This window comes from Narcine bancroftii, chromosome 3 (genome assembly GCF_036971445.1).
Source record: "Narcine bancroftii isolate sNarBan1 chromosome 3, sNarBan1.hap1, whole genome shotgun sequence".
Classification (NCBI taxonomy): domain Eukaryota; kingdom Metazoa; phylum Chordata; class Chondrichthyes; order Torpediniformes; family Narcinidae; genus Narcine; species Narcine bancroftii.
In genome coordinates, this window is record NC_091471.1 from 224,768,909 (window position 1) to 224,795,502 (window position 26,594).

At 38.8% G+C, this 26,594-nt stretch overlaps 1 long non-coding RNA gene across 1 annotated transcript in view; it reads right to left on the reverse strand.

Moving 5' to 3' along the window:
- Positions 1–609: 609 nt before the first annotated feature.
- LOC138758182 (uncharacterized) overlaps positions 610–26,594 on the reverse strand; it is a 104,099-nt gene continuing 78,114 nt past the window's right edge. The window contains exon 3 of the long non-coding RNA XR_011354197.1: positions 610–708. This is a non-coding gene — a long non-coding RNA (uncharacterized lncRNA). The remainder of the gene's footprint in view (positions 709–26,594) is intronic.

Consider the following 26,594-nt stretch of genomic DNA (forward strand, 5'->3'; position numbering starts at 1 on the left):
GCTTTGCATGCATCATAAAGTTTGCCCCATCATCTCTGAATTGAGAAAGAGCATTTAGCTCCCCACGTACAATGTAAAGTTGCATGTAAAAAAAGAAAATGATCTGTTTAGTCTCTATATTAGCTTATTTAACATTTCTGTAACTGTTCCCATTTATCTTTGATCGACTGGCTGTTAATGAATATTGCCTGTAATAAGGCTGAGAGGAAACCATAACTTCTACATTGGCAATAATGATCATATTATTTGTGCAAATGTCATCCTGTATATCCATAAGCAAACCGTACAAAGCAGATTTATTTTGCATTTAGCCAAAATGTTTTTTTATATAACCTGAGGGAAGATCTCATTTTCAAAGGAATGGGTGGGCAAGCCAAATTTACCATTCCGTAAATGGTTACGATACATTCAGCAGCTGATACTCCTGAGAATCAGGTATTTTACAGTAAATAGGTTCCAATACATGTTAAATCTACACAAGAATAACAGTTCATATTACTTTTCAAAAAGATACTGCTTATTTAAAATGTTCAAGAATTCAGATACAAGCCTTGATAAAATTAAAATCAAGTATATTTAACAATGAATCTTAAGTTAAAAAATGCAGATTTTTTTAAACTTTATTCTTGTAGAGTGTAACGTTGATTACATGTCCATATCCATTTCATACCCACTTGTCCTGTCAGTATATCATCGTAGAGTTTATTTCTGGAAGGATAAAGTTGAAAAAAAGAGAGCATACTAAATATAGATAACAGTTTTTGGGATGTGATGCCTAAATTTAACAAAAAAGACATTGGGCATCAGCGAGGACACAACACAAGGTTATTCCCAAAAAAGTATGAAAAGTTTTTACTTTTGAAAGTGGAGTTTGTGTAATCCAATAACACCATTTAAAATAATGAAATGTTTTAATAGAAGTGCTTTTACACTAAAATCATTTTTGAATCATGGTTGCATTGTGTTTAGCGCAAGCGAACATCAAGATCGATCCCAAAGTGTCCCAACTCTTGTAAGTGGGCAATGCTGGAGTCCATATACTGTATATAAGATAGTCACTTTGTAATCAGAGAGAAATTCAGAAGTTTTTTTATCTTTAGGATGGTGAAAGCATGGAATTTGTATTCACAAGAAGGGGTCAAGGTGAATTCTTGAAATGCATTTGAGAAGAGGCAGGGTAAACATTTGAAGAGGTTGTGCTAATAAATGAGGAAAGAGGAGAGGAGGTTGGTAAAACAAAACATCAATTCCCAAAGGATGTTAAGCCAAGTCGTCTAATTCTAAGCTGTTTATTCTGTGTAGACTTTGCTTTTCCACATGTGCACTTTTATTCTTTCCAATGGTTATTGGTTTGCAGCTCAGTTTTATCACTGTGTATCTCCATGGAAATCTAAACTGAGATTAGCCATTTGATCTTTGAGTCAGACTTCCAGCAATTCTGGAGTGAATCTGAAGCCTGGAGTGAATCCTATAAGTGAAAATTATGTCCTGTAATATCCAGCTGTCTAAGCTATGTTCTCCAGCTTCATTTTGTACAATTTTGTGCACTTAAATTCCTTTTTTTTAAACCAAAAATAGACTTTATTCACAATAAATTATTTACAAAAGGAAAACTGTTCAGAATCTGTTCCCACCTTTATTTTCACTTCTGTCACTATGCATTGTTCAATTTGATTGTTACCCCATTACCACCACTGAGGCACCTCGTCGCTTCTACTCCCTTTGTTGTTTGAGGGATTTGCCCTCGGTCTCAGCTCCTCAATACCGGATAATGGGAGGACTCTAGACTATGGTCCTTCCCTACAGCGTCCTTGTGTTGGCTGTTCCAAGCCTCAGTGCGTCCCTCAGCATGTACCTACATTGCATAGAGGTGCAGAATATGATATTATGAGCTATAGCACTCATCTAGTGTGATAGAATGATCTAAGATATGATGCTCTCATTTTTAATATGTGGAGACTCCAGTTCAATGTATATTCATTAGCCTATTGTACGTGAATGGCTGAATTACTCAGTGTAATTGTGACCATATTTAAAGGATATTAAAGTGCAAACAATTAAATAGTTGGTAACAATTCTCACTTACATCATTTACTAACAGCTGCTGAACTACTTATTCACCAAAATTTGTTTCCTTCTACTATTTACTTTATTTTTCCTTTGCTTTGCAGGGTCGCTGTATCAACTTCAGCCGGACCTAAGCACAGTAAACATTGTGAAGCTAAAGTTACTTAATTTCCTCCATTGCATACTAATGGCGAAGCATTTTCGACTTCAAATCAGGGGTGCAGCGCTGCCGGTGCTCACTGGAGCGCCACTCCGGGCACCTCATGGGACCCTGTTTTTGGTGAGCTCCGGCACCTCAAAAAAAAGATGAGGAAAAACAAAACAGCAACTTCTCTGGCAGGGTTTTTTTTAAAAAAACTCCCATCACAGAACTACAGCAAGACCCTTGGACCAAGACTGTTGTCACCAAAAAAAACTTAACAGCTTGTGATCTGTTTGGAACTCAAGAGAAAGAGAGCATTAGCACCTATTTCTACTCCCCTATAAAAAGCCATTGATCTTTGGCAATTGAAGTCACTTTGATATTTTTTTCTTTCCAGTCTGAATGTAGTTTGTCCATAATGTGCTGTTTCGGAAAATCAAATTTTATAGACAGAGAGCATTGTCAAAATAGAACGTGCTAGCCGCAGGCATAGCAGCAATCTCTCCAGACCTACCCGGTGCATTAGTTCATTGCCTTTCGGCGATGTCACATCACAAGATCCTTCCAACTTCACCACTTTACAATGCCTTACGGGAGCCGTCTGACTAAAAATCTTGTCATTTTCCACTGAAAAGTGCACACGCATGACAAAATAGAGACAGGATGCCTCAAGGTACAGGAATCAGCTAGGCTTTGCCCTTTAGTTTTTGAAAACACCTTTCATTCATTATGTACTGGGAAAGAAAATTAATAGGATGTTATCTTCATGCAACACAGCCTGTAACCAAAGATCTTCTGCGAAAACTGAGACTCTGGTGTTCTGAAGCTTGATGTGGTGGTTGATGCTTGGCTATCACTCTAATACTGTATTCAGTAGGGCAGAGCCTGCCATCATCCTGAAGCAAGCACATTGATCTGCTTGTTTCTATTAAACAAATAAATGAGAGAAAATAAAGCAATCCTGTTAGAAACCCAAGGTTGTATAGGCTGGTATTCTCTCATTCGTCAAATCTCGAAGGACGTTGCAGTGTCACAAGCAAGCAACTCTCTTTGCATGAGAATCTCAAAGTTTAATTAATATAATTAAAGGCAGCAGCCTGTGAAGATTTTCCTCATCTTTTTTATGCTTTTTGACATTGAATGACCTATTGCTACTTAAGCTTTGCTCAGATCTTTTAAAAATGTATTTGGTTAGGTGTGAAAGAGGAAAAGTACCCTTGTTTGTAGCCAAACAATCAAGTCATGTTTTCCTTTAGCAGCCCTTTTTCCAAATTGTTGAGGAAAAATATATTGAATGATTCTTGTTTTCCCCGACCGCTTTGTCAAAGCGACAATCCCAAATGATGTCAGTGTGAGCGGAAACACTGTGGGGGAGAAGAAGGCAGCAGCTGAAAAAAGCTCGAATGATGCAGTCACTTTCGATACTGTACATGAAATGCAAAATGGATATTCGAGTCGAAACCTGACAAAGCGCGCCTGCTTTGATGTGAACTGGTATAGACAATGACCAGTGGCTGGGTCAGTGGGATGTCTCTCTGCAAGCAGGGAGGCTTATCAAATGACACTAAAAATAAGTTCAACAACCATCACATTTGAGAGAACATGCGAACATTTCACATTTGGTGGGCAAGCAAGTGCGCGAAATGGGAAGAGCGTCAGTGAATAGTCCTGGTCTAATTATGTTTTTGAGCTGCTTATCAGAATCACATGGGACATGAGTATTTCCTTTGGTTTACATTCAAAATTTATGATGTTGCCAAAAGCAGATCTTGCTTAATCTATTGCTCATTATTATTTGCAGTAACGGTAAGATTGTAAGGACTGTTTTTTGGAACATTGCAAAATACATTTTATTTGATTTTTTTAAATTTGGCTGATTGTTATAAGAAGAGTTTATTAAAAATGAGGACTTTCAGGATCTGTCAAGTCAGATTCCCTATCGGTGGTTTTAATTGAGGAATTACACTATTTTCCAGAGTGTGTCCCCCCCCCACCCCCCCCCCCCCCCCCCGAAGGGAGAACCGTCTACATGTCGCCAAAGATTTGTGCACACTTGGCTTTGCAGCCATTTGGAAATAAATGATCAGTTTCTTGTTTAGCAGACCTGTATTATCAGAAGAAATTTGTCTTCAGAATTTGCTTAAAAAGATCTAAGTGTAATTTTCTTCTTAACCTGTATGTAAGTAAACTTGAAGCTCATTTGCTTGCCACATTACTGGATGGCACTGAGGTGCACCGTGCAAATTCAGAATTTGGACATGATAAAAATTTGTTTTAAGTCTTTGTGGACAAAATATATGCCTTGTTATAATTCTTTGTAATGTCAAATTAACATATTAACAGATCAAAAAGATTTAAAATAAGATATCAATTATCTGTACATATCACACTTGGAATGGTACTGCATAATGGCTGTCCAGGAAACTTAAAGTAAATTTATCCTAGATTGACTGTATAGTAAGACACAAGGTGTTATTTTAACTATCAAACTTCCCTTCAAACATTCTTGAGTAATAATTTATTTATTTAAAAATATATGCAGCAGGTACCAAAATTTAATTTATAATATTGCTCTACATGATTTTAAGCAAAAATGATAATCCCGTCATCATCAAACCATCAAAATATTTGAATGTAAAAGTCATGTAGAAAACAAATTTTATAGATAAATAACAATTGGGAAATACAAAAGTAATTCACTTGCTAGGTTTTATATAAATGTCATAAATTTACAAATTACTAAGTGCATATTTTGTTCAAATTCCTTTAATTTGGAGGGCATATTTTTTTTTAATTATTCAATTGATGCTGTTATAGTTACGTGAATAATTTCTGTCTGATCTTTTTCTTTTTTTTTTAGTTGAAGTGCTCAAATCAACAAGAGAAATCTATATAACAATAAAAATATAAATGTAATAAAACCAGTGGAAGGAAATTCTGTTTGTAAACTTCTTGGCAGATCCATTGCAAGAGCTTAGTTTGAGTTGTAATTTAGCTGCAATGTATAAAATTGAACCAGGACATAAATATGCATATATTTTACATTCACCCACAAGTGAAAAAAAAGTGATAACAGTTGCACTGAGGTTTAGTAACAGTTTCAGCCTCCAGTGCTTCCGAATCACTGAAAATGAAATATACTGTAAATATTAAGCACTTTGTATCCTGCAAAATCATGGCGCACCCAGAATCAGTGCAGTCTACAAGTGCACGTGCTTAAAAACTGCGCATTCTGCTTCTCTGGTTTTTTTTAAGAGAAATAGCTTTAAAGAAGATCTCTAAATATCATCATAGAATATTTTGAGGTCACAATTATTTATTAGCTCATAAAAATGTTACCAACCAACAGCCTGGACTTGCACCAAATAAAGTTCATCATGAGTTCGAATTTTGAGTTTCCCTCCACTATGTGGGTTTTCAATCAGTGCCTATAAGATTTGGAACATCTTTGAGGTTTTACTCAAATAGATAACAGGAGATGCTGGAAATGTAATCAATGTTCAATGTTTGTTTTTTGTCATTTTACAAATACCGAGGCACTGAAATTCAATTAACTGAGGCATAAGGATCAGCACACATTAAAAAATCTTCATTTTGGATTTGTTGGGGATTGAAAGGAAATAGCAAACAGAAAATATCTGTTCAATAAATGCTTTTGACTGACTGTTGCTTTGAGGGAATGCAAATCATTTGACATCCGACATCATTTGCGCAATATTCGAATAGCAGTGTCACGTCTTTGCTAACACCATTGGCAAAGAACAAAGAGTTCAATGGAAAGTATTTCAATGTTCCTCAGCAAAATGTAACTTAAGTCTGCAAGGTATAATGCTAAGTAATAGCAGAAACAATCTTTTGTTTTAGTGTAAGTAGTATTTCTGCACCAAACCTAACGCCTATCCAATATGCCCAAGAAAAAGGGAAATTTACAAATTGGCACAAAATATAAATGGGCTAAATTGAATTGAACAATTTATCGACTGCCAAGAGTTTAATGAAATATTTCACCAAACATTTATTTTTCAAATGAAATATTTTGAAAGATTAATCTTCAGTTTGGTTGGCATGCTTAAGTATTATATAAGCATACAATCAAACATGTAAGGGAGAACATCTTCAAACAAGAAGTACAAATGTTAAATGTGATCTTGCTTGCAGGGTTTTTTTCTCAGATACCACTGAATGCACCACACATTGTCAGTAAATATGATTTGATGAATTTTTGATCCTGATTTGTAGATAACAAAAAGTAAATGTTTTATTTGTAAAGAATAATTCATCGTATGATGAATCAAAAAGAATTTCAATGTGTGCATCAGTGAAATACGGCAATGAAAATTATTAATTTAGTTAAAGTTCTAATATCTATCAAACATTTAAAACATTACATTTGGTCATGCATTTTAAACAATAAAATGTGGAAATTAACTATGTTCGATTATCAAATTGCCTTGCATTTATGTTATTGCAAGTATTAATCACAAAGAAATCTGAGACATTTGATACAAATTTGTTAAATATATTGATCATTCCAAAACTGTTGCAAGATATTTCCTTGTTCAGTCAAATTAACTTGATATTGCTGAAATTTACTAGTTGATCCAGAAATGTTCTATAGTGTTCCACAGTGGTGTCACTAGGGTTGGTGTCACCTAGTGCAGTAACTCATGGTGTCAAACCACCTCCCCTGCCCCCGCCCCATGCCATGGATCTCCTCTCGTATCAGACCATGCAAAATCCTTAGAAATGTTCTTTATACTAATGATACTCGTAAATCATAATTCCCATATATCACTGAATGCAATGGGAATAATAGATACACAACAAGCAAAATTAAAATTACACCTTTAAGTTGCAATATCATACGCCCAGCAGCAACAAAAACAACAGTGCGTGCTTGTAGCGCGTGCAATATAAACCATGTGATCGAAGGATCATTATAATTGGGTAATAAAGGTAAAGGTTGCATTATTGTCACATAATACTACATTTAGAATGTAACATACATGAAATCCTTTAACTTTGTACAGCGCCCCTCGTATAAATAAAGCCCCAGCGAGCAACAAACTAGCGACCCCTGGTTTATGACAGCTCTGACCAGAAGGTTCAAAAATAAATTAGCATAGAGTTTTACCCTTGTAGGTATATTGATACCTGTAAGATGGATTTACGAAAAATGCTTTTGTTGTTATTTCTAACTTCAGGGACATTTTTATAACAAATCAAAAATTTCTGCTAAAACCCTGCACAAAAATTTTTAGACAGTCATTTTGGTGTCACCCCCTCTGATGGTGTCATCCGTGTGGTCTGCACACCCTCCCTAGTGATGGCAGTGGTGTGTCAGTCTCTAGTTTATTCCTTTGTTAGCCCCCTGTTTTAGAACCAGCATCAAGCCAACCCTTAATGAAAGTTCTATTTATTTACAGTATTACAGGTGCATAGGAAGTAAAAATACAAAATATTGTAAATGTTAATTTCAGGTGCAAACTGCATTTACTGACAAACAAAATGTCATTGATATGAAACATTAAATCAAATTTTAAGCAACTTAATTGCCTTATCTTAGTACTTTGTATGCTTTCTTTTAAAACCTCAACCCCTCCACAATTCAAGCTGAGCATTTATGTCTATAAATAACAGTGACACTTGCACATTTGTTATGCTACAGGTGATCTGACACCTGATATTTCAATCCCTCAATCAAGAGCCTGTTGTTTCAAAATAATGGCAAAATGTTCTACTTATTTCTTTACACAAAATTCTTCTTAATAACATCTAGCTGAGCAATTTGTCAATCTTGGTTGAGCACTTTACAAGAGTTATAGTCTTCCATTCATCACCTCACTTTAAGCAGAAGAAATGGGATTTAGAAGCCAACTGTCTAAATCAGTTACTTCTTTACCTCAAAAGAAAAATCTTCATTTCTAAGTTTATATCTGAAGAGCGACGTGTGATTCTCTCCACCATCAAGTTGCCCATTGGCAAAGCAAGTTTCCTCTCCCCTATTTAGTGCATGAAATTCACGCAGGGCAAGTCTCTTATTTTTTTTAGCAATATATAGAAACTCTGCCTTGTCAGAAGCAGGGCATTTGTCCAATCTGACAATATCCCCAGCCTTTTTTTTTAATCCCAAACTGAGCTCACGGCGGAAAAGCCACGATAGATCAATCGTGTAGTAATAGGGCCACGAGCCACGTCAGTCTTTTTTTCGCTTGCCTTCCTCGGAGTTGCTCAATTGAGGTTGCATTTTGTGCTTGTAGAGGGTTTCTTATACGAGCAGCCCAAGTATTTTGGCATTCCTCTGATATGACCGACTGAAATCAAAACCTCAATAATCAAGCAATGATTTGTAAATTTAGCATTTGTCCAATTAGCTTAAAAATACGACCAAAATGTTCCATTCTTAATTCCAATCAATTCCTTGAAAATAACTGGGCACATTTTTCAAATTTTCCAACAATATTGGAACAGAATGAAGATCCAACAAAGCGACAAGATTTATTTATTGGAGGGAGGAGGTGAAGCTCACCAATAATTTAGCAGCCGTCCTGAAACTTTAATTTTATGATTAATGTACAGTGTTTTTAAAATCATCAGTATGTAATTTAACTCTTATGTTACTAGGTGAACTTAGACAATGACATTACAAGATCTGTATATATTCCTGTGCAATAAAAATGCACCTTGGTGTGATCGCTGCAACCAAAGGAAAACAAAACATTTGATAATTTAAAAATAAATTTTAAATAGGGGTAATTTGATTTTTTTTAACGGTAATCAGAGATGTGAATAGTTCTTTTTTTTGTTGGTTTTGAGTCAACAGGGGGAATATAATAATGAGAACATGTTTTTCCATTGAGTGCCACTAACATAAGACTTGAAAGAGCCAGAATCCTGAATGTATCCCCCCAGCAAGCGATTTCATTACTAATCCATGTGATTGACATGGATAGCAGCAGTGTTGGAGTTATAATAGATGGAAATCAAGAGACAGTTGGACGATGACATGCCATGAGCGGTGCGGTTAACGTAGCGGTTAGCGCAACACAGTTACAGCGTCAACGATCGGCGGCGGAGTTCTAATTCACTCGCTCACTGTAAGGAGTTTGTATGTTCACCCTGTGTTTGTGGGTTTTCTTTGGAAGCTCCAATTTCCTCCCACCCTTCAAAACGTTCCAGGGGTTGTAGGTCAATTGGGTGCAACTGGGCAGCACAGGCCCAAGGGCCAAAAGGGCCTGTTACCATGCTTTATGTCTAATTGTTTTTTAAATATAAAAAATATTTAGGAATTCTTCATGCTAGAATAGAGTTATTTGTCAGCTTTAGCATTGTGCTAACACCATTCTTCAGCCAACAAGATAATTTGATATCTCCGAACAAAATAAATACTTCGAAGAATAACATTGGCTCTTTTTCCTATTGAGAGACCTTAACATTTACATCACACAGAATACGAGGATAATTCAAAATTAATTTGCAATGTTTTCCCCCCTGTAGAAATTGCTGCCTGAAAACAAAACAGCATCAGTGATACACATTCGGTCATGAAGCTTACTGTTAAATAACTTCATATTGTTTGATGCTACGAAGTGAATAACTTGCAGTTTTCTTATTGGCTCAGCAAACAATGGTTATTGTCAGAAAGATTAAACAACAATCCACCAGTAACTAGAAGAAATAATATTTTTTAGTTTGGAAAACTTGTAGATGAAACAAAATTCAGAGGACATTGATCTGGAAGAAACTTTTTTGTTCTTACTAGAGACGAGCAAACATTGTCAGGCTGAAATCACAAGATCTATTACTTCTCAGCAGTGCCTCTGCAGTCATCTTCTAAAGGAATAGAACTCCTTTAAATCCCCAACCTTTGCTCCTGACTGACCCAGCAGTCAAGTGGCACAAAACCCAATTGCCTTTGGTCACTTGTTTATTGAGAAGGTAACGCGGGTTAGGTTCAGAGACACAGTTCTTATTTATTGAATATAGAAAAATAATACAGTAATGCCACCAAAATAACCCCCCCCCCCACTTTGTGACCAATTAACCTACTAACCCCATATGTCTTTGAGATGTGGGAGGGAACTGGAGCACCTGGGGAAAACCCATGCAGACATGGGTCGAGCGAACAAATTCCTCACAGACTGCACTGGATTCAGACCTGGATTCCTGGCACTGTGATAGCATTGTGTTCTCCACTACATTAACAATTCATGCTGGGTCATGACTAATGTTTAAAAATAGCCAGCTACTCATGGAATTTTGTGAAGCTCTCTCACACTGCTCCCCTGCTGCACATGCAATTCCTCTCCGGCTCTCTGACCACATCAAATCTCACTACTGCAGCTATGCTTCATTCCTCTCGACCTCCTTCACAAAGATTAGCAAGGATTAGTTATGAACAATATAGTTATGATCTTTAATAAAAATAATCTTTGGTTTTGTCTCGAACATCCATGGCCTTTTGTCTCTTAAAGCTGTAATAATAGAGTGCTAGTGATCCTCCTGACCACTAGAGGGAGGTCAGAAATTAGTTGGTGGCAGCTTGTTTGGATTCAAGAGAAATGCCTCTACTCAGTCTTGTGTACTTTATCTAATAAAATAGAGTTGTTTTAAAAGAACCCAAGTTTCTTAATTACAATAAAATAAACTTTGCATGGCAGCAGGAGTGAGAATCAGTCAATATCAGCAGAGAAATGGTGAGTGTAAAGACTACTGATGCTCTAAATTGGACTGGAAATGTTGACCACAAGTGGAGGTTGTTCAAACAATGATTTATGCTGCACCTGCAAGCCTTTGGACTCAATAGCAAATCTGATGCACAGACGATTGCACCGCTACTTACTGTAGTGGAACCTCAAGTACTAGAGGTTTTCAATACATTGGTTTTTGCCAAGGCAGCTGACCAGGACAAGTTCAACAAGGTTGTTGAAATGTTTGCTGAACACTGATTCTTCACCAAAGAAAAATGAAAAGCTCAAGAGGTATGTGTTTCGCTCACACACGCAGCTGCAGGGAGAGCCTATTGGAAAACTCTGTAATAAGTGCAAAGGGCAGAATTACTATGCAAAGCAATATTTTTTCCAAAGGGTAACAAAACAGAAGTGAAAGTGTGCACATTGTACACTCTGTAGAAGAAACTGCCCTCAGTGATATGTTTTTGTTGGTATGGTAGTGTAGGAAGATTATAAACCAATATAAACTGAACAGCCAAGCATAAACAGGGTTCAGCTGGGTAAGTGGACTGTGTCATTGCACACAAATGGAGCAAAATTCCTTTCAAGCTGGACACAGGGACAAGGGCCAATTTGATCTGTGAGCAGGACATCAGTGCAATGAATATAAAGCCATACATCCATGCAAATCCTGTACAGCTCAAAGCCTACAATGGATGGAGCATCAACACAAAAGGTGCATGTGAACTCAAGTGAAAATAAAGAGTACCACCCCAGGTTTGCAGAAGTCCCAGATGGACATGAATCACTGCTTAGTGACAAAGCAGGTGGGTAATCAAGAGGGTGTACCATATTAGCAGCGACAATGCAGAGAATAGTAGAGAGGAAATATTGGATCAATTTCCAGAAATTTTCAAGGGGTTTTTAAAACTATTCACCTATAAGATACAGTTAAACTGGGTCACACAGCCAATAGTGCATGCCCTGAGGAGGGTTCCAGCACCACTAAAAGAAAAGCTCAAGGAGGAAATTGACCTAATGATGGCACTAGAGGTCATAAAGAAAGTGGAGGAGCCCACAGAATGGGCAAATTCAATGGTGTGTGTGTGTCAAGAAGAACAGTGACCCTCGCATGTCCATGGACCCAAAAGACTTGGATGCTAATATAAAGACAGAACATAATCAGATTCTGACCATGGATGAAATTACAAGTGAGATAGCCAGTGTAAATTTTACACTAAATTGGATGCATCCCAGGGCTTCTGGCAAATAAAACTGCATGATGATAGCACAAAAATTCTGTACATTTCATTCACCATTTGGCTGATACTTCTGTCTGAGGATCTCTTTAGGAATTTCCTCAGCTCTGGAAGTGTTCCACACCCATGATGTACTAGCAGGACCATGGCAGAGCGATGGGACTGGTCTGTTCCATGGTTATTTACTGGTCATTGACTATCTATCAAACTCTCCGGAGATGGCATTACCTCTTAACCTATCCGCTGCGTGTGTGATCAAATATATGAAATTGATCTTTGCAAGATCCAGAATTCATCAAATTGTCTACAATGACAACGGGCCATGCTACAGCTGTAGAGAATTCCAGAACTTTGGAGAAGAGTATGATTTTTGACATGTGACTTCATGTTCTCGGCACCCACAGTCAAACAGTGAAGCAGAGAAAGGAGTTCACAGAGTTAAACATTTGCTCCAGAAAGCACTAGACAGTGACTCAGATCCATAGCTAGCTCTATTGAGTTATAGAGATTCGTCTCTTGAGCATGGCGCATCACCCGCTGAGCTCCTGATGGGATGTAGACCACGCACCACATTTCCCTACTCTGGAGACCCAAACAAGAAAAGAGATGTTAAAGATGTCAAACGGAAACAAAAGTGTCTGCAAAGGAGACAAAAAGCAAACTATGACAAAGCCAACAAGAACCTTAGGGCCACTGGCACAACATGACATAGTGAGATATGGGGAAATGTACTGTGATAACTAAATTTTCAAACAAATACAGATGTATTCTTTCCAAATAAGTGGCATCCAGCACCAGTATTTCCTCACAAATTATATAGGCCATTGAGCAAAGATTATAAGGAGGTAGGTGAGAAAGATCAAAATACTTGTCACGGTAAAGCTGAATAGAAATAAGATACGGTAAAGGTATATGTAACTGTATTCATTAAGAGCAACAGGGACATACAAAATTTGAGCTTTCGATTCAACACAAAATCAAATGAGTCTGCATCAGAAAACTCGTCGATGCAACTGCACGTTCACAGCTTTTTTTAAAGGGTGTTTGTTAAAGGATGATCATCCACATTGCTAATTATGTGCAAGATTAATCATAAACCTATACCATATGCCAACACAATTCGCTGATGGGCTCAAGCTGGGTTTTTTTAAGCAACTAAAACCTGGAGCTTCTGGTGATCTCGAATCACTGGTCCTTGCCGAATGGGGTATCAAGGTGGGGCATCTGTTTTACTTGTTCTCAATTTGGGTCAGCAAGCTAAACAAGGTTGGTAAAAAAAAAACTAGCTCCTTTAATGAGACAGTGTTTCCTACTGTCAAACTCTATACTTAAATATTCAGTAGCTTGTGTCCTCAAAAGATGCAGCTAAAGGAAAAGGTAATCACTCAATCTTTAAATTGGAATGGTTAGTCCCTTTGTAAGTGGAGCGTCTGTTCAAAAACACCAGACGCCAACAGCAAGTGAGATAAAGATAAAGTTGGATGCACTAATTTGGTTACATAGCTATTGTGTAGTGTACCACCAGATAATTTGCATTTCACTTTCCCTAAATTAGCATAAGCATTATTTCAATGTTATAAATCCTCAAGGGAGGTTAAAGGAAATTGCATTTTAAAAGAATATTTTAAGGCCTTTAGAATAAATATGTAAAATCACAACTATATGAGGAAAGGACCTGTCATAGGTTTTTAAATTAAATGGTAAAAGATATAGACCATCCATTACACAAGAGTAAAGGATACAAGATGCTTATAACAACATATATTAATAAGGACTCTCGGCCTAATGCATGAAAGCATTAATCATAATCTTTATACAGGACATTCATTTTTTTAAATTTAGACATACATCACGGTAAGAGGCCATTTTGGCCCACAATTTTGTGCCGCCCAATTTACACCCAATTAACCTACATCCCCGGTAAGTTGGGAATGGTGGGAGGAAATTGGAGCCTATGGAGAACCCACGCAGACATGGGAAGAATGTACATACTCCTTACAGACAGCGCGGGATGCGAATCCCGGTCCTGATTATTGGCGCTATAAAGGCATTGTGCTAACCGCTGCACCATAGGATAGTCTGTGAAATAAAGCTTAAACACCATGTTCAAAGGAAAATTGAAGATGGGTCCTGAAACAGCACATTTAAATTTTAAAGTGCTCCAAGCTCTTTATCAGCCAAATAGTTCAGGTGATAGTCATTCGAATGTACTCTATTAATTTTTTTGTAATCGGTTACATACTTTTGCTTTAAGTTTGCCCTTGGGTTACTTCCACACAGCAGTTGCGTTTCTTGGAGCAGAGATTGCAAGATGCACTTTTTTAGCAACTTGTTGCCAAGTAATAACTTCCAAAAAGTTGTCTGTCACCAATAACTTTGTCAGTTCTCAAGTAAATTGGATAAGCTCTGTTAACTTATCACATGCTGCTTGGGACAATAACCACTCTCCCTTTATTTACCCTTCTGGCATTGTTTCCATTGGGAATAACAAATGGCAACTGGAATGTCAAACTCAGTGGCCTAGGAATCAATATGACACATTGGGCTCAACTGAAATGTCCAGCAAAGTCATTTGGGGCTTTTTTAGAAAATGAGAAAAGTTGCATGCCTCTGAGAAAGAAATGTTCCAATTTCTAAATGTTATAGGAAAAGTTGTGCTACAACAAGAGAATCTAATCAACTCAGCAAAGGATGTGAAAGATGCATTGGGCTACACAAGGGTGTATTTTAAAAAATCGACTTCTTTTCGAGGGGATAGACTCACTGCAAGCCAGACCAACAGAATACTGTAAAAGCCCTGTTAACCAGAATTCATGCAACCAGTAGCCTCATGGAACCGGCAAAAAAAAAGTAAAAAATACCAAAGCCATTAGTTTGCCAATCCACATAGCACCCAATCTCAAGCAACTGGAAAATTCACTTATCTGGCATCTACCAATCTCCATTGGTGATAGATACCAGGGGTTTTACTATACTTGGCTACCACACCAAAACATTACCTGTGATCAACAGTCAAGTGTTACATGTGTAATTGTTCAATTTATGAATTCCAGACATGTTTAAATAATGGTATTCAGCAACTATGGTAAAACTGGCCTTCAAACAGGCTAGTTTTATTAGCTTTTTGATACAGTACTACATGGTTCTAAAAGGGGAAACTGAAGAGAGACTAATTGGAATCACCAGAATAGAAGTGCAAGAAATAATATGATTGCCAGTCTGCCTGATTTTTTAAACTACTTGTTTATTCGTACTACAACAAAACTATCCACAGAACTACATCTAAACATACTATTTACAAATGAGAAAATCACGATAAGAGAAAATCAATGTTGCCCCTTTGTAAAATTGAAAGTTATTACACAGATACATACTATTTGCATTTTCAAATTAAAATCCTATTATTACGATTTACCATTCACTCAATCCCCTGGGGGGGGGGGGGATGGGAGATAGGCACCATTCCTGGTACATGCCCACCATCCCTTTGGTTACTATGAACACATAGGTCTGGATGCAACTCCAAAAGAGGGGCAGGCAGTTGCTCACCCAGAGCCCTTGACTACTCATTGCCTCAACCCGTAAATGGCCAGGAACAACCCATGCAACTGACCCCACCTCCACAACAGGTGACCATAAATCAGGAGCGTGGGGCTAAGGTGGAGCCAGAACTCGATGAACAGCCCCTTCAGGTAGGCCAAGAGGGATTTCAACCTCTTGCACTCCAATACACATGGTGCATCGTCTCTTTCCGGCTGCAAAAATGACAGGCGGCCAGGTGTCAGTGAAACGACGCAGAAAGCGGTTGCATGGCACTGCTGTGTACAACACTTTCAACTGTAGGACCCTGACATAAAGGAGGAGGACTACCAGCCTTCATGACTGAGAGGACAGAGATTCAGATGGTCACAATACATTCTTGATTGAAACAACAACCATTCAGGGCAGCACAGCTGGCGTAGTGGTTAGCGCAACACCTTTTCAGTGCCAGTGATCAGGACCAAGGTTCGAATCCCAAGCTGTCAGTAAGGAGTTTGTACGTTCTCCCTGTATCTGCGTGGGTTTTGCCCAGGGGCTCTGGTTTCTGGGGGTACTGTACTGGGGGTGTAGGTTAATTGAGTGGCACGGACTCGTGGGCTGAAATGACCTGTTACTGTGCTGTATGTCTAAATTTAAATTTAAAAAACACATTTTAAAATACTTAGTGGGAATTTCTTTGAGCATTGCTACTCACATACCACCTTAAGTAATCCTCTACTAACCACAGATCACCTTTGGCATCTATGAAGCTTGGAAGGGGACATTGATCTCCGTGCTGAAGAATAATGCAGTAATTTCTGGGATGTTAAATGTCAAGTCAAATTTATTTGTCATCTGATTACACAAGCACCACCCGATGAAATAGCGTTCTCTGGACCTTGGTGTCAAACATGCAGACACACAACCAGACATAACAAACATACATACAAACAAACCATATATGTGCAGGACAAGGACATATGTACAGGACACCTATACAAATTAACAGATAAGTATTGTTTCATGAATATGAAAGTTTAGGATGGTCATTGTGAGCAATTCCTTTGGTCGTTCAGCATTCTCACTGCCTGTGGAATAAGATGTTCCTCAGCCTGGTGGTGCTGGCTCTAATGCTCCTGTATCTCTTCCCCAACAGGAGTAGCTGAAATATGCTGTTTTAAGGGTAGAAGGGGTCCTCGATGGGTGTATAATGAATAGAGTAGGGGGTTAAGCACGCATCCTTGGAGTGCGCCTGTCATGATAATCATTGAGGAGGAGACGTTGTTTCCAATTCATACTGACTGAGATCTTCCAATGAGAAAGTCAAGGATCCAGTTGCAGCGTGGAGTACAGAGGCTGAGAGTTTGTAGCTTCTTGACCAGCACTGAGAGAATAATTTTATTGAAGGCTGAGCTATAGTCGATGAAGAGAAGCCGTATCTATGAGTTACTGTTAACAAGGTGGTGTAGAGCTGAGTGGAGAGCCAGTGATATTGCAACTGCTGTGGAAGGATTGTGATATTGTGACAAACAGGCTTTCTCTGAAGGCCCTTTCAGATGGACCCTCCACCTGGAGGTTGGCCGCAGGATTGGATCTCAACTTGGAGACTTACCTTTCACGTGGCTGCCCTAAAAGGCTGCTTGGTGCATTGCCTGGTCCACCTGAAAGGGCCTATTTGTATCCAGAGATGCCTAGTAGCACCTCTAGATCTGATGGAGGTGGGGCAACTGCTGCTGCAGCGCCACCCATCCTAAATATGCGGCATGGCAATGGCCAACTTCCCTATCCATAATCCCCCACACCGGTGGAACCACTCTGTTTCCCACAACAGTTCCAGCTGCATGGGGAATTATGGGTAGGGAAGACCACCATTGTGTTATGCCATGTTTTGAGCTGCAGAGAGCGGCTCCAGTGCAGGAGTGGCCAGCCACACTGTGACAGCCTGCACCAGCCGCCACCGATGTCCCCCGCCGGCTGCCCCGCCCCGATGTTCCCCAATGGCTGCCCCCGTCCCAACGTCCCCCACCATCTGCCCCTGCCCCAACGTCCCCCACCATCCACTCCTGCCCCTGAGCATAAAATCCTACAAAAGGTGCGGACACAGCCCAGGACACCACAGGCGAAACCCTCCCCAGTATTGAGTACATATACAGGGAAGAGCACTGCCATTGGAGGGCAGCAGCCATCATCAAAGACCCTCACCACTGAGCACACGCTCTGTTCTCATTGCAGCCATCAGGAAAGAGGTATAGGTGCCACAAGACTCACACCACCAGGTTCAGGAACAGCTGCTGCCCCTCCACCATCAGACCCCTCCACAACAAACTCAATCAGGGACTCATTTAAAGACTTACTTGTGCACTTTATTGATTTTCCTTTTTATCCACTCAGTTTGTTTACATTCATTATCTGTTTACAGTTCTTTGTTTGTTACTTGTATATGCTGTGTAGTTTTTTTTGCATTACCAATTAGTGGGAATTCTGCTGTGCCGACAGGAAAAAAGAATCTCAGGGTTGTATGTGATATCATGTATGTACTCGGACAATAAATCTGAAATTTGAAATATGGACCCTCCCTTCTATTCTGCTGGAGTTTTTTTGAAGTAGAAACCAACAAAGTGTTGAATATGTTGTTTTCCACATTGAAGGTGTTTTCATTGGGAAGGTGCTGTCAGCTTTAATTGGATCAGACAAACTGGACAATTTTTATCCAGGCTGTCCATTCTGATTTCTTATTCTGCTTTCTTTATCATCTTCAATGAACAGAATTCTGCTTGGTCAGCCATAGTTAAAGGTAAGTTTTCACAGAGAATCTTGATTGATTAGTAGAGGAATGGTTGATGGAATATAATGCAGAGAAATGTGATGGTGTAGCGGGCATGAGTAAAGGGGCCAAATCGCCACAACCCGTGGCCAGTCCAAGATGGCACACATTCCCCTTCACTGCCGAGGAAGATCCCACGCCTAGTGCCACATGTGGCACTCTACCTCTGCATAGTTGCCCGCTGGCTGAGGAGTGACACTGCGACGCAATGACATCACTTCCAGAAGCCAGCGGGTACGTCACGGGAAGTGGGCGGGCCAGCGCGGAGACACGATGAATTCAAACCAATCAAGTCGTTCTTTGGGGCACCCTCACAGTGTGTGGACATCTCTTGACTCAGTAGCGCTGCAGCTGCAGTCGTTACAACGTGCTGCATTTTGAGTGGTCTAATATGGGTATGACCCATGCAGTGAATGGTGAAGATCTGGGGAGTGTGGTAGAGCAGAGGAATCTTGGAGTACAGGTAAACAATAGATAAGGTGCTCAAAAAGGCTTTCAGTACATTGGCCTTCATCAATTAGAGAAATGAGTATTCATGAGGTCGTGTGGCCGTTGTATACAATGTTAGTGAGGATCGATTGTGTTCGCTATGCTATAGGAAAGGTGTTGTCAAGCTGGAGAGGGTGCAAGGATGTTGCCAGGAGAATTTGAGCAGGGTATGGCTTTATTTCTAGTAGTGCAGGAAGAGAAGGAGAGATCTCGCAGAGGTGTACAAAGTCATGAAAAGAATAGATCAGGAGAATGCAGTCTTTTGCCCAGAGTAGAGGAATCAGTATCCTGATGACAGATTTCTTTTCAATATTTCAATATTTTCATCAAGTAAATGTAATATAGGTACATGATAATAAAATATTAACAAATCACATAATAATAAAACTTGTGTTGAGACCTACGCTACATTGAGAAGAAGTAAAGGAAAATAACACAACCCCGTCCCTTCAGAGGCTACTGGCTAAACAGAAACAGTCCACTCCCTGATAATAAAAAGGAAAGTAATCAAAGGGGTCAAAAAAACCTGAAGTTAACTAATCTTACAAATTTTGAAAATAATTAAGAAAAAACAAACAAAATTAAGATTAATTTCAGTAGTGGAGCATCTAAATTTCTCCAAAGACAAAGATGCCATCATATCAGAAAACTGCTGGGTGTGATTAGGAGGGAGAGCATCTTTCCATCTTATTAATATAGCCCTTCTCGCGATAAGGGAAGATAAATGGGATGGTGAAGCAGGATGACATAGATTTAAGGTGAGTGGGGAGAGATTTAATTGGAACCGGAAGGTTAACTTTTTTAAGTGGAGGGTGCAAGGAATGAGGAGGAGATGGTTGAGGCAGGTACTACTGCAATGTTTAAGAAACATTTGGACGGATACATGAATATGTTTAAATAGGTTTAGAGGGATAAGGACCAAATGCAGGCAGGTGGGACATTTTGGTCGGTGTGGGCTAGTTGGGTAGAAGGGCCTGCCTCGATGACTCTATGAAATTTTCCTAACTTTATGAAAGTGGCATGAGTTCTACTGATACTTCGGTGGATCTGATTTGGTGATTAATGCAGTTCATTAATTGCTGGCTGTGGCAGTTGAACCATCTGATTTTGACATGAACTAGACTTCTGATGAGGGCTTTGGTTTTGATCATCCCTTAATTGCTAGAACAATGAAAAGGTATCACTTGAACCTACAGCTCTTTAAAGATGACTGAACAGTGAGGGTGTAGAATCTAGTTGTCTGTGTTCATGAATTGCTTGTGTATAACTGCCTGCTGTCAGACTTTATTGATTCAGATTGTTCACTAATTTCTAAACCTTCCACAACAATTGATGGAGCAACGCCATTGTGTGCAACTTCTTTAACTCAGTGAGATCAGTTTAAAAAAAACTCTTTGGGTGACAAGGTTCATGAAATCTGTCACTCACTCTAATTAGGGAGGTGCGGCAGCTATCTGATTGGATGTGGACTGATGGGTAACAAACTTAAGAGTGAGTGGCTTTTCAGCCACCAGCCCAGCCCTGGATTTCATGATGTAATGATAACTTTGCTCCACAGTGAGCAGAATAAGAACACTTCAAGCTCAGTCTGACTGTTTAAATGACTGATAAATTAAAAATGTAGGTGAACCAAATTCATCAACAGAAAAATATACCCTGTTATCCGGAATTCAAACAACAGGCAAAAACAAAAAATGCGGAAAATAAATAGGTAAAATATGCATATTTTTTAATTGGCGTGCCTTGCCATTAGTTAATCAATCACAAAATATAACCATATAACAATTACAGTACGGAAACAGGCCCTTTGAGTCTGCACCGATTTAACTGAAACTTCACTAATTTCACCTACCTGCTCCCTGCCCATAAACCCTCCAACCCCCTCACATCCATGTACTCATCCAACCTCCTCTTAAATGACAAAATTGACCCTGCTGCAACCACCTCTTTCGGAAGGTCATTCCACTCAGCCACCACTCTCTGAGTGAAGAAGCTTCCTCTTATGTTACTTCTAAAATTTTTCCCCCAACCCTTAACTTATGACCCCTTGTTCCAATCTCCCCTACCCTCAAGGGGAAGAGCCCATTCACATCTACTCTATCTACTCCCCTCATAATTTTATATACCTCTATCAAATCCTCTCTCAACCTCTACGCTCCAATGAATAAAGACCCAGTCTACCCAATCTTTCTCCGTATTCTAGATACTACAATCTTTCTCTTAGAAATATTTTTTATTGAGTGTAATGAACAAACTTACATACAAAATGATAAGGAAAACACATAACAAGTTATCTCATGTAAATACATGTACAAAAATAAAGAAAAAATTATTGGAACTACATTAGACAGTTCTTTGATCCACACGAGAAACGTTATTGAATTAATCTATGATAAGCATGTTAAACCTATATTTCCCAAGTTAAGCCAAATAAAAAAAAAGAAAATAAAAACCTAGCAACTAAATCTAATCAACTCCCTCCCTCTAATCAAAGTAGCCTTTGTAACAGAAAAGGGAAATTGTGGATCTGATGGTAACCTCCAGACATCTGACAGTGAATCTCCAGAACATTCAAAATTCTTAATCTTCCAATCATGATTAGAATCTATGAATGGGTTCCACATCTTGTCAAATTGAAACTTTCTATCTTCAATGTTGTATTTAATTTTCTCCAAGCTTAAATAGGACATTACATCATGTAACCTCTGTGCATGGGTAGGTGAAGTGTCGTTTTCCCATTTGAATAAAATTGACTATCTGGCTATCAGCGTGATAAAGGCTAAAACTTTCTCCTGAGTTGCAGACAGAGGTATATCCGGTTCACATGAAAAACCAAACAAAGCAATTAACAGATGAGGCTCTATATTAATTTTTAAAATCATTGATAAAGTTTGGAAAATGTCTTGCCAGAACCTCTCTAAATTTGGGCACTCCCAAAACATATAGATCAGAGAAGCTTCAAAAATTTTACAGATTTCACATAGCAGATCAATTACTCCATAAAAACAAGATAATTTAAGTTTGGACATATGAGTTCGATGTTCCACCTGTGACAGAGTATTTAGAGGTGGTTTGGGAGGAATTGCTAGAGTAGCTTGCACACACACATTTTAAAATGAATAATTTTTGCACAACTTTTGCATAGTGCTTTCTGCAGAGGGACAACAAAGTATCAACATACAGCTTGCCTAGGAGAACATGTGATTTTTGCAGGCAGAGACAGAACAGCTTTGCTCTCAGAGAGGGAGGGAGTAAGAGAGAAGGAGACACAGAAAACAGTTCCAGAAAGGCAGGCTGGCAAACTTTGGAAGGCTGCCTGGTCAAAGGAGAAGACTGGGAGTCTGTAAAGTGACCTGAAAGAAAGAGGATCATCTGGAGAACCCTGAAGGGGGCAAGTTTCGTCAGCAAGACTGATTGTGAAGGAATCAGTTGCGGATGTCCTGGAAAAGGAATCTCTCTCTAAAAACCAGCAAGAACCCTCTTGAGTGGTAACCATTTGCCTGTTAAACACCAAAGCCTGGTGAACTTTGTTAATGCTAACTTCTGTGCAGAGTGCAAGAATTACCTGCAACCAGTGAGATTGGACTGTGATTCAAATAACTTTTCTAATCTTAAATATACATTACACACACCTGCACTTAGTATTAGAGGGGGGATTATGTGGGTTAAGTAGGTTAATTAATTAGGTTAAGTAATGTTAAAGTTCAATTCTGTTTTCTTGTACAAATATAATTAAAAACTACTTTTATTTAAGTAACCCTGTGTTGTGGTGCATCTCTATTGCTGCTGGTTTTTGGGGTCCTCTGGACTCCGTAACCCACCTTAAATTGTAATAAGCTATGCCTTGAACAAAATGAAAAATCATTTCTGAAGCTAACAGTAGAGTAGCAATTCTCATCTGAAAATGTTATGTTCAAATCTCATTCCCTATTGTTCTTAATCCCAGAAACAGAGGCTAATTGTTAATCTAATAAACATTATAAATATATGACATTAATCCACCATGCAAAAAAAAAGTAAGTTAAAAAATACATCAAGAATATTATTATTTGAGATTCAATGAAAATTAGAAATCTTGGACTGACCAAAATGTCTAACTTGTAAATATATAAAAAATGTCAGTTAGAAAGATTAAATTTGGCTGATAACTGTTCAAAAGAGGCAAAATTATCTTGAATAAAAATATTGTTATAACTTTGGATACCTAATCTATGCCATTCCTTGAAACCTATGTCCAGCAGAGATGGCTAAAAATGATTATCTATAATGGGACTGGCCAGAGAAAACTATTAAACCCAAAGAAATTTCTAAATTGAACTCATATTCTCAACCTATTTCTCATTATCAGATTTACCATATAACCATATAACCACTTACAGCACAGAACAAGCCAGTTCGGCCCTACTAGTCCATGCCGTAACAAATCCCCACCCTCCTAGTCCCACTGACCAGCACCCGGTCCATACCCCTCCAGTCCTCTCCTATCCATGTAACTATCCAGTCTTTCCTTAAATGTAACCAATGATCCCGCCTCGACCACATCTGTCGGAAGCTCATTCCACATCCCCACCACCCTTTGCGTAAAGAAATTTCCCCTCATATTCTCCTTATAATTTTCCCCCTTCAATCTTAAACCATGCCCTCTAGTTTGAATCTCCCCCAATCTTAATTAAAAAAGCCTATCCACGTTTACTCTGTCTGTCCCTTTTAAAATCTTAAACACCTCTATCAAGTCCCCTCTCAATCTTCTACGCTCCAGAGAAAAAAGCCCCAGTCTGCACAACCTTTCCCTGTAACTCAAACCTTGAAATCCTGTCAACATTCTCGTGAACCTTCTCTGCACTCTCTCTATTTTGTTTATATCTTTCCTATAATTTGGTGACCAAAACTGTACACAGTACTCCAAATTTGGCCTCATCAATGCCTTGTACAATTTCATCATAACCTCCCTACTCTTGAATTCAATACTCCAATTTATGAAGGCCAACATTCCAAATGCCTTCTTCACCACACCATCTACCTGAGTATCAGCCTTGAGGGTACTATTTACCACAACTCCTAAATCCCTTTGTTGCTCTGCACATCTCAATAGCCTACCATTTAATGCATATGACCTCTTAGATTTGCCTTTCCAAAATGTAACACCTCACACTTATCTGTATTAAATTCCATCAGCCATTTCTCAACCCACACCTCCAGCCTTCCTAAATCACCTTTTAATCTACGGTAATCTTCCTCACTGTCCACAACACCACCAATCTTGTATCATCTGCAAACTTGCTTATCCAATTCTCCACCCCTACTTCCAGATCGTTAATATATATAACAAACAATAGTGGACCGAGGACCGATCCCTGAGGAACTCCACTAGTCACCGGCCTCCAATTGGACAAACAATTTTCTACCACTACTCTCTGACACCTCCTATCCATTTCACTACCTCCTCATTTATACCTAAATCCGCCACCTTTTTTCCTAACCTCCTGTGGGGAACTTTGTCAAAAGCTTTACTAAAGTCTAAATAGTCAACATCCACAGCTTTCCCTTCATCAACCTTTTTTGTAACCCCCTCGAAAAACTCAATCAGGTTTGTCAAGCATGATCTACCCCTGACAAAGCCATACCGATTATTCCCTTTCCATCAACTTGCCCATCACGGGCCTATAATTCCCAGGTTTACAATTAGACCCTTTCTTAAACAGCAGAACCACATGCGCCACCCTCCAATCCTTTGGCACTACCCCCGTGGCCAGTGACATCCTAAATATCTCTGTTAATGGCCCCACTATCTGTCCACTAGCCTCCCTGAGTGTCCTTGGGAATATTTTGTCAAGTCCCAGAGATTTATCCACCTTTATCTTTTTCAACACAGCCATCACTACCTCCTCGGTTATTCTTATATGCTTCATGACCTCCCCACTATTTTTCTTTACCTCAACTGGTTCAATATTTTTTTCCCTAGTGAATACCGAGGCAAATAAATCATTCAAAATTTCCCCCATTTCCTTTGACTTCTCACTCAGCCTACCCTCACTATCTATAAGGGGTCCAATTTTATCCCTCACTAATCTTTTACTTTTAATGTACTTATAGAAACCCTTTGGATTTATTATGTGTCAATTTGGAAAAGGAACATAGTAAAAAAAAAATCCTAAAATTGCCAACATAGAAGTGTTTTTGGAAAACTTCAGTTCCATTTCTACCCAAGAGGGGCGATTCATTGACTTATCCCAATGTAATAATAAAAGTAAATTGCATATGTTAATTATCCAATAATAAAATCTAAAGTCTGGAAGTAATAATCCTCCATTCCTTTTAATCTTTTGAAGTTGGGCTTTATTTATACATGTTTTTACCCCCTGCCATGTGTAAGTAGAAATAACCAAATCTAATGAGCTAAAAAGGATATAGGAATAAAAATTGGTAAAGCTTGAAAAAGATACAGAAATTTAGGTAAAATGTTCATTTTAATAGAATTAATATGACTGATCATTGTAATAGATAAGGGTGACTGTCCTGATAATAGTAGTTTAATCTTATTGAGTGTAATATATAAATGTGTATACAAAATGATAAGGAAAACAAATATCAAGTCATTTCATATACATACAAGTACAAAAATAAAGAAAAAATGGATGGAAACTATATGAGCCAGTTCTTTGATCTTTCACTAAGTTTTTGTAACTTTTCATCATTGCAATTCCTAAATATTGGAATTGATCTTTCACTATTTTAAATGGAAAATTAGTGTAGCTTGCAAAAGAACCTTTCAAAGGTAAAAGTTCACTCTTATATAAATTTAATTTCTTTCTTTGGCTTGGCTTCGCGGACAAAGGTTTATGGAGGGGGTAAAAGTCCACGTCAGCTGCAGGCTCGTTTGTGGCTGACAAGTCCGATGCGGGACAGGCAGACACGGTTGCAGCGGCTGCAGGGGAAAATTGGTTGGTTGGGGATGGGTGTTGGGTTTTTCCTCCTTTGCCTTTTGTCAGTGAGGTGGGCTCTGCGGTCTTCTTCAAAGGAGATTTCTGCCCACCAAACTGTGAGGCGCCAAGATGCACGGTTTGAGGCGATATCAGCCCACTGGCAGTGGTCAATGTGGCAGGCACCAAGAGTTTTCTTTAGGCAGTCCTTGTACCTTTTCTTTGGTGCACCTCTGTCACGGTGGCCAGTGGAGAGCTCGCCATATAACACGATCTTGGGCAGGCGATGGTCCTCCATTCTGGAGACGTGACCCACCCAGCGCAGCTGGATCTTCAGCAGTGTGGACTCGATGCTGTCGACCTCTGCCATCTCGAGTACTTCGACGTTAGGGATGAAAGCGCTCCAATGGATGTTGAGGATGGAGCAGAGACAACGCTGGTGGAAGCGTTCTATTTATTTAATTTATAACCTGAAAAACTGACTAATTTGATTCAACAAAGTTAATATATTTGGTATAGAAACCTTAGGTTTTGAAATAAAAAGCACTATATCATCTACATACTTTATGTTCAATTCCACACCTAGTTGTACTTTTAAATTCTCTACATTGTCAGAAAGCAACAGCTAATGGTGCCAGTACGATATCCAAAAGCAAAGGACTTAATGAGCATCATTGCCATTTTCCTCTATAAAGCCTAAAC